We start from the raw sequence: 9,497 nt of genomic DNA, 5'->3' as shown, positions 1-9,497 counted from the left end.
TCCATACTACAAAACAGACAAAAATACTTGATACAAGGAATGTACAAATACTTCATGATGGAGCTCCACAGAAGCTAGAAATCACCATCTTTGTTGGGGAATGAAGGATGACTTTCTGAAGATGGTTTTTAGAATGGTCTCTTATGTTAGAGATGAGGCAGCAGGCCAGAAAGTGGTAACAGTTAGGAGGGGCTGGAGTTAGTGAAATAACCTAGGACATGGAGCATGAGGTTATGAATTAGCACACAAAATTCTAGTCTATAGTGCTTCCCCCTTTTAAAAACTTTAATTTTCCTTTAGGATTATTAGCATGGTAGTCATTTTAATTAGACTGGTGGGGAATATTTAGAGACAAGAGAAAATTTTACAAATTCTTGTGATGTATTAGACTTTCACATGAGAATACAAGCTGGCAAATAAGGCTGAACGGTACTGATACCTTGGGTGAAGTGAGGCTCTAAAACAGATAAAAGGAGCACTGAATGGGAGCATCCCCTGGATCAATAATCAAATTGTTTTTGCATTAAAACTTTGACCTTGGGTTCAGAGTTCAATCCTTCTCATTTAGCATTTGGTTGGTGGTTTCATGGCTAGCCCTCTGAGACTAGAGCATCAGAGTAAAAGGGAGAATCCAGACCTCTCCATTGGTGTCCATAAAGGGAGAGCTGCTCTCTTGTTAATTCAACCGTCAGAGAAAATTGGCAATGGGTAGGGTAGAAGTGTCCCAGGGTTACCAATGCAGTTGTTTTCTACTCAATCTGCTGACTCTGTGACTGTTATCTTTGTTCAAGTTGTGCTTTTGGGAGTGCTTAAGCAAACACACTAGCCTCTGGAACTCATTGCAATCCAAGTAAGCACACAGATGCTGAGTTCATTCCTGTGTAACTCAAGGGAAATGGAAGACAGGAGTCTATGCCTTTCCTCTAAAAGTTACAAATAGTATCAACTTCAACCTTAAACCTGAGAGGATGCTGCTCCTACAGAGGTTGACTTTGTTGACTGTTAACTGGGAAATTGTAGACATAGAAAGATTCCATTGCAACTAATTCAGCAAAGGATGCTTTTCTTAAAATAAAACAGCTTTAAGCATATACTCAATAGCTTATATAGTTAAAACATCAGCTAATGTGTGATTCTAGATGTGACAAAATTCTTGCTGGAAAGTTTTACAAGTCTTTTAGTTAGATTAGTTGTTTTCATATAATGAATCTTGTCATAAAGGGCTACTCATGATATGATGTTAATTACTTCAAGGTCTAAACTTAGCAAATTAGTTTCAGTGGCAGTAAGTATGGTAAATTTTGACTGAAATTCCATCTAGTTCTGAATTCTGTGTTTTATTTAGTCTCCAGTCATCCTTCCCTCCTGTGTGGGCATGTAAACTGGGATTTAGTTTCTTTCTTTTTAAGAAAAGAGATTTTAATGCAGTGAAGCAAAACTTCACAGCTCTCTTTAAAACTCATTAGAAACATTGATCTAAATTCAAGATCTAATATCACAACTCTGGTAGGTCAAAGATGGCTGTAAATTCTTTACTAGTTTTTGCATTAAGAAGTTGAGTCTAATTTTCATTTCTTTGTATCTGGGCCGGCTTAGAGACATGCTTGACTAATAGTATGTGACAGAAGTGATATTCTTGTACTGCTGAGGTCAGGCTTTAAGAGCTTCCGGATTCCACTCAGGCCTCTGAGTTTACTCTTTCTGAGAGTCCTGAGAAGGCATGTAGGGAATCTAACTGCCCTGAGAGCACCATGCAAGAGAAGCCGCAAACAAGTTCTCCAGCTGGCAGTCAGTTTAGCTCAGCCTTGCCCCTCTGAGGGATCAAACATTTGTGTCTGGATCTTTTCTGATACCATGGGCTATTGCTGCTCTTATATGCCAGAAAATTCCAGAAGTGCAAAGTTGTTAATGCTCCCCAAAGTGATCCTTGAACAACTGAGGATCAGACATAAGATAAATGTTACAGGCTAATGTTGGCCAGGTGAAACATTCTACATGGTGTTCTGTACAAATCTCAGTCCTGGAAGGATGAAGGACTCATTACCTACAGTGGAAACCTTGTAATGTACCGCTTCTTGCCTTCTCTCTCTCTCTTTCTCTTTCTCATTTTCACTTTTCTTGGGATCACATCTCAAACAACCTTCCTGCACGAAAGTCCTTGCCTCTACAATGTTCTGGAGGGAGATAAAAACTATGACTATGCCCTGGCATGACATTGCTTGGAAGATAATTTACTCCATTTATGCTAAAACCAAGGCCTTCTACTGATTCAGCATTCATAGGGCTTTCAGTGGAGACATTTTTCAGGTAAAAATGAAAGATTTTCCACATAGTTATTGATTCTTTCTGACTCCAAATGACAGAAGACCTGCATTTTAGGTTTCTGGCTAAGGTGAAGACAGGAATATATACAGTTAGATTTCAGTTGACTAAATCTGTCAATCTCATTAAAACCTCATCACTGATAATGGAAATAAAAAGCTTGGGTATATACATTCTACTATAATGGTTCAAGATATAGTCTGTTCATGGGGGCCATTATTAAACCTGATATAAATTAGATGGGGCAGTGCTACTGCAGTGTCAGAATGGGTATAAGTTAATGCTTATAGTTCTATAATTTAACAAAGCATCACATAATTATATCAGATGGCACACACTCTAAAACCTGAGCTCCACTTCACTGAATTTCGAAGAATTGAGTCGTAAGTGGTATGATATACAGTCTGAGACCAAATTATAGGCATTTCTTTGTTCATGGTTAGTATACTAACTTACTTCCTAATAAAAGAAAGCAGAACGATTATTCTGACATAACAAAAAGAATGACTATTTAAATGCTGAGTTTTGTATATGCATCAGCTTAATTAAAAAGAATAAAGTATAGTCAGTTTTCCTTCCAATCCCAAAGAAAGGCAGTGCCAAAGAATACTCAAATACAATTCCGCACAATTGTACTCATCTCACACTCTAGTATAGTAATGCTCAAAATTCTCCAAGTCAGGCTTCAGCAATACATGAACTGTGAACTTCCAGAAGTTCAAGCTGATTTTAGAAAAGGCAGAAGAACCAGAGATCAAATTGCCAACATCTGCTGCATCATCGCAAAAGCAAGAGAGTTCCAGAAAAACATCTATTTCTGCTTTACTGACTATGCCAAAGCCTATGACTATGTGGATCACAACAAACTGTGGACAATTCTTCAAGAGATGGGAATACCAGACCACCTGACCTGCCTCTTGAGAAATCTGTATGCAGGTCAAGAAGCAACAGTTAGAACTGGACATGGAACAACAGACTGGTTCCAAATAGGAAAAGGAGTACGTCAAAGCTGTATATTGTCACCCTGCTTATTTAACTTATATGCAGAGTATATCATGAGAAACACTGGGCTGGAGGAAGCACAAGCTGGAATCAAGATTGCCTGGAGAAATATCAATAACCTCAGATATGCAGATGACACCACCCTTATGGCAAAAAGTGAAGAAGAGCTAAAGAGCCTCTTGATGAAAGTGAAAGAGAAGAGAGTGAAAAAGTTGGCTTAAAGCTCAACATTCAGAAAACTAAGATCATGGCCTCTGGTCCCATCACTTCATGGGAAATAGATGGGGAAACAGTGGAAACAGTGTCAGACTTTATCTTTTTGGGCTCCAAAATCACTGCAGATGGTGACTGCAGCCATGAAATTAAAAGACACTTACTCCTTGGAAAGAAAGTTATGACCAACCTAGATAGCATATTAAAAAGCAGAGACGTTACTTTGCCAACAAAGGTCCATCTAGCCAAGTCTATGGCTTTTCCAGTAGTCATGTATGGATGTAAGAGCTGGACTATAAAGAAAGCTGAGCACTGAAGAATTGATGCTTTTGCACTGTGGTGTTGGAGGAGACTATTGAGCGTCCCTTAGACTGCAAGGAGATTCAACCAGTCCATCCTAAAGGAGATCAGTCCTGAGTGTTCATTGGAAGGACTGATGCTGAAGCTGAAACTCCAATACTTTGGTCACCTGATGCAAAGAGCTGACTCACTTGAAAAGACCCTGATGCTGGGAAAGATTGAAGGCAGGAGGAGAAGGGGATGACAGAAGATCAGATGGTTGGATGGCATCACTGACTCAATGGACATGATTTGGGGTAAGCTCCAGGAGTTGGTGATAGACAGGAAGACCTGGCGTGCTGCGGTCCACAGGGTCTCAAAGAGTCTGACACAACTGAGAGACTGAATTGAACTGATAGTTTTCTCTATGCCCAGTAGGAAGAGCGAAATAAATAGTGGTGATCATCAGTGAGGTCTACAAAAATACCTTATTTGTTATTTATTATATAATAATAATATATATTAATAATAAATAATATAAAGTATTATTATAATTTATTATTATTATACTCTGCTAATTTATTTAGCAGAGTAATAGCCTCAGTCCATTTCAAAGGTTTGTGGGGATGAATTCCTGTTATTTCACTTTTTGACAGAATTGGATATAATAGGCGCGGAGAATAAATAAGGGAAAGTTAAAAAATGCTCTCACATATTTAATGTCTTTCTCTTTCAATCTGTTACTCTCTTTCTCTTTTACTCCCTCTCATGTGCACAAACACATGTGCACACATATACACAGAGACATGCACACACAAAGCAGAGCCTAAACTAGGGAGCACAGTTCTTTTCTAAACACACCAAACCAACCTAGTTTCTCATTTTCAGCTAAGTGTCCATGGACTTGGTAATTAACATTTGCAAAAGTGATAAATCCACCTCAGCTTCTCAGGTTAGTCCCAAAGTAATTGTTTTTGACATTTCTCTTTGTTCTGATATTCTGGGGAGTCTGAAAACCTGAATTTAGGTCGAGGTGTGCTAAAGGCCATTTCTGACATTACAGATCCATAATTCTCAACTAGGGAAAGGTTAGTATCTTAGGTGGGATAATTCCTTGCTAAGTAGGAATATCTTGTACTTTTTGGATATTGTCATCTTTGATCATTGTCTCTAAATTCTTCAAGCCATTCTTTTTGTTTCTCCACATTACTTTAACTGTCTTCAGAACATTTATCACTATTGATATCACCCTATTTTTATTTATTCTTAATTTTTTAAACTGAATTTTATTTTAGTTTTAAATTTTATTCATTTATTTTTGGCTGTACCGTGCAGGTATGTGGGATTTTCGTTCCCCAACCACAGATGGAACCTGTGGCCCCTTCAGTGGAAGTGCGGATTCTTAACCACTGGACCTCCATGGATGTCCCAGTTCTATCCATTTTTATTGAAGCAAAGTTACTATTATTATTATTTTGCCATGATGTTACATGAGCATTTTCTGGGAATAAACTTTTTTTTAAATGTTATATTCGTATGGTACAAAAGACATAGATTCTGTGTAAGAAATTGCCAATGAGTTTGTGTGTACTTAGTTTAGATATGTAGACTCAACTCTACTAGTATATTAGCTTAGTGGAGGAAATATAGGCTGTCGTTATGGATTCAAATCCTGGCTTGACTTCTTACCAGCTAAATGAATGTGAAAAATGCTGCCAACCATTATGAACTCTACTTCTTCCTATTTATGGAACAGTTTTTCACTTGTCTAGAGATTCCCTGACTAAGACTTTTTGTGATGTTCATTGATATATTTATTCTAGGCTGTGTCTGACTTGTAGTGGATGCCCAATAAATATTTATGACTAAGTATAGGAATGAGTCCTAACTAAAACTCAAAAGTAAATTTGAGTTTTAAAAGGTGTATGTAGGCCCCCAAAATCCAAACTTGACAGTGCTGGAAATTTCTTTTCCGTTCTCTAAATATGGAGACAACTTCAGTTGCTATAAAAGGACTGAAATTCAGGGGGACCTTCTTGTCACTAGATGCTTTTTATGACTCTTCTCTTGGAAGACGAAGCAATCAGACTCTCTTGAAAGTCATGGCCATAATTCAGTGAAGTTGAATGGAAATTCCCTTTTAGTATGAATATTTCTGATAGCTTTTGGACTGATCTGGTTTTTCCATCCCCTATTGATTAGTTATGGTGGCTCTATCTTCCAGTCATCTCTAGCTAATTGTTCAACTCTCATCCTAATTCCTTAAGCCTAAGCATTGTGGCTACAGTCAGTTTTCTCCCAGAACTGTGAGCAATTCTCCTTAGATACAGCCTAACGTTTCGTAGATTGACCCCCATAGAAATATTTTTCACAGAATCATTGCTAAAGGTGACTGATAATGAAGACTAATATCACTACTCTTCTCTCTGTGAAAAGCTTCTGCCTTGTAATGCTGAGAGCATTTTCAGAGATCTAGCATTCAGGGACTTCCCTAGTGGTTCAGTGGTTAAGACTCCACACTTCCGATGATGGGGGCATGGCTTTAATCCCTGGACAGGGAAGTAAGATCCTGCATGCCATGCTGCAGGGCCAGAGTGGGTAGGGGGTAGAATCTAACATTCAGTCTGCTTTCCCTTAGAGTCCTCAGGGTCAAAGAGTGGGTGGTCTTTCTTCTAAGATGTTCAGGACTACTTGACCACTCTGATTGTCCCTCAGCCCATAAGACACTGGCACCACATTAAGCAAATTAAGTAATATTACCATAATCATATAAAAGGAAAAGAGAAATGTAATAAACTAGTTCAACATGAACTGAGACAATAATAGTAGTGAGTAAACAGATTCTGGGTGACATATGGAGGACATGCCTTGATTAGGAGAACACCATTAGTTGCCTACTATTTTCAAAATGCTTTAAAGATTAAATGGACACTCTGTGTTCCCAGCCATCTGCTATATATAAGCATAAATACAATCATTAAGCGGGCTCTTGAACTTCAAAATCAACTATTTGAGAGGCTAGATGTCTGCATTTTATTTCTATTTGTTGCTGTGTTAGTCGCTCAGTTGTGTCTGACTCTTTGCAACCCCATGGATCGTAGCCCGCCAGAATACTGGAGTGGGTTACCATGCCTTTCTCCATGGTACTATTTTAATTCATTCTCTAGCTTTTGGCTTTCAGCTGCTTTTTATTCACTCAATTATAAATGGTTGGTTCGCTGTGTTGTAGATATGTGTGCTTTAGTATGTGGCAATAACAATGAAAACACTTAGCTGCTAAAGATATATTTGTTCCACGGTGTTCTGACCCAGTAAAGAGGAGATAGTGTCGTATACAGCTGTGATCTACAGAGATGCTCAGAACATATGCTGGCATTTACGCATGGTCCTGCTGGCAGAGAACAAGCACAAGGAAACGACAGATAAGCCCAAAAGGGGCTGTGTTGTGTTTGCCTGAATGTGTGTTAATGAGATAAGCCAATATCCCTCTACAGTAACTATGAGCGGATGACTAAGAATTAACAAAGGAGTAGTTTTTTTATAGGCTATTCTGGGGAAAGTTTGTGATTAGGACAATTAGGGCTTGACTTTTAGTATAACTGTGGTTGAGTCAAATTGGCTGCAGCATGGAATTAAGACTCAAAGAAAGAAAGAAAGCTTCCTATTTATTTCTGGGGAGAGCTAAGGAAGAAACTTTACAAATTAAGAATAGTAAAAAAGAAAGAAACCAAAACTACCATTGACCTAAACATTCTCTGACAATTGCTCAAATGCAGATAGTGTTTATAAAATAGCAATGCTCAGTAGGAACAATTTAGAGTTAAATATTTCTGAAAATCCCATTGAATTCTGTGTTCTTATTGTGCAGAGTGAAATAGTCTTGAACAAATTTCCCTTGAGATTTACTGCAAATCAAAAATATGTTTTTTCAATTATTCCCTCATTCCTAGATACTAATTGAATTTTTGTTCAGTTTTAGTCTTAAGGCTAAAGAATCCCTAGGAATTGGCACCTAAGTGTATCTGGGAATTATAGAAAGGGAATAAGCTTAAATATACTTACAAGTAATATATCTTAAGGTATGATAGAAGAATAGGAATAAGCTCAAGTACATATGCAAGTAATATATCTTAAAGTATGACAGAAGAATACACATGGACAGGAATTTAATGAAGGAAACTCGGGTCTCATTTATCCATAGGAAAATGAGTAAAATTAAGGTTGGTACAGTGCTTTGTCATTTCTATAGTTTCTTTCCTTGCAAGTTATGACATTCACAGTAAACTTATAAGGTAAAAAGGACAAGTTTTAGTCTTACCTTTGGGATCCAGAGGCTTTATGTGACTTGCCTAAGACACATTTTGTGAGGGCAATGAAGCCAATATTTGAACCAATTCATCCTTTTCCAGACTCTGTGATCTTTCCACCACCTTCCGCTCTCGTTTCGTATAGATTGTTGGACAGACACTCATTCCATTAGGCTTAGCCATGTTTCAAAGAGAACACAACCCACTGAGTCAGGAAACCCCGAAGCAAAGCCAACCTGTTGCTCCTACTTCAGGCATCAAGTCACTGGTGTCGATACTGCACTTGCAGCAGCCGGCTGCCTGCTGGAGGCTTATGTCCCTGTTGCAGCTCCGTTACCCACAATACATTGAGATACTGAATAGAAAACGGATGCTCTTTTACCACTTAACGGCAACTCCTGTCATAACAAGGTCTCTGTGCAGACTTTGGCATTCTGTGGTTTAATTTTTACGACCACAGGTTGGACATTGGTAGCTGTCTTTGTTGCACAGGGAAGACACCAGTGCGATGGGCAGAGGTGGGGATAAGCCCCAGAGCCCTGAGTCCTCAGGTTTCCGCAGTTCTCTGTCACCCAGCAGGCTGCTTGTAAATAATAGCAATTTATTCACATCAAGAGGCCTTCTTTGCTGCCGGCTACGGATGTTACGTTCATCCTCACTCCAGCTTGGCACTTGCGTTTGTGCTGTGTTCTCGCACATTCCCCCCCATCTCATTTTTGCTCTCCTCCGGCCCCCGAGGAAACCCTACTCTCTCTCAGACTTTAAAATTCTCTCCTTTTCAAATACTTCACCCTACAGTAACCCCTGTTCCTTTTTCATTTAGAAATATAATTGTGTTTCTAGTTCATAAATCTAATATTAGTGGTTTATTTTTTTAAATGTTTATCTTACATATTAATGTTTTTATTTGTTTTGCTTTATTATTCTTAATAATCTTCAAAATAAATGATAAAATCTCTGAAGGACAAGGGAAGTCCTTTCTGAATATCGACTGCCTAGCTCAGTGCTGAATCTATCAAGGTCAGCAGGTGGACAATAGTTTTTGAATTATTTGCATGTTTAATCTATTTGAAGGAGATGAGACAGGCTGGGACCTGGGACCCTTTGCTGAAGTGCAGCAATGATTACACCTGGATAAACCTCTCTTGCAACAAAATACAAAGAAACTATATGGGACCAAATGTAACTATGTGCAGAGTCGGGGCAAATTCTGGACAAAAGATTACAGATTGCAAAAAGACCCAGAAACAGTAACTGCCAAGGGTCAAGAGTCAAAGCACGGTGCTGAGCATGCCCTCTGCACTCAGCACCACAAAGAGCTGGGCAAAACACTTAAACCAACCCTCTGGCCTGAATACAGGGAACAACTCTACC

This window comes from Bubalus kerabau, chromosome 3 (assembly GCF_029407905.1).
Source record: "Bubalus kerabau isolate K-KA32 ecotype Philippines breed swamp buffalo chromosome 3, PCC_UOA_SB_1v2, whole genome shotgun sequence".
NCBI classification, from domain to species: Eukaryota; Metazoa; Chordata; class Mammalia; order Artiodactyla; family Bovidae; genus Bubalus; species Bubalus kerabau.
This window is presented reverse-complemented; position numbering follows the sequence as displayed.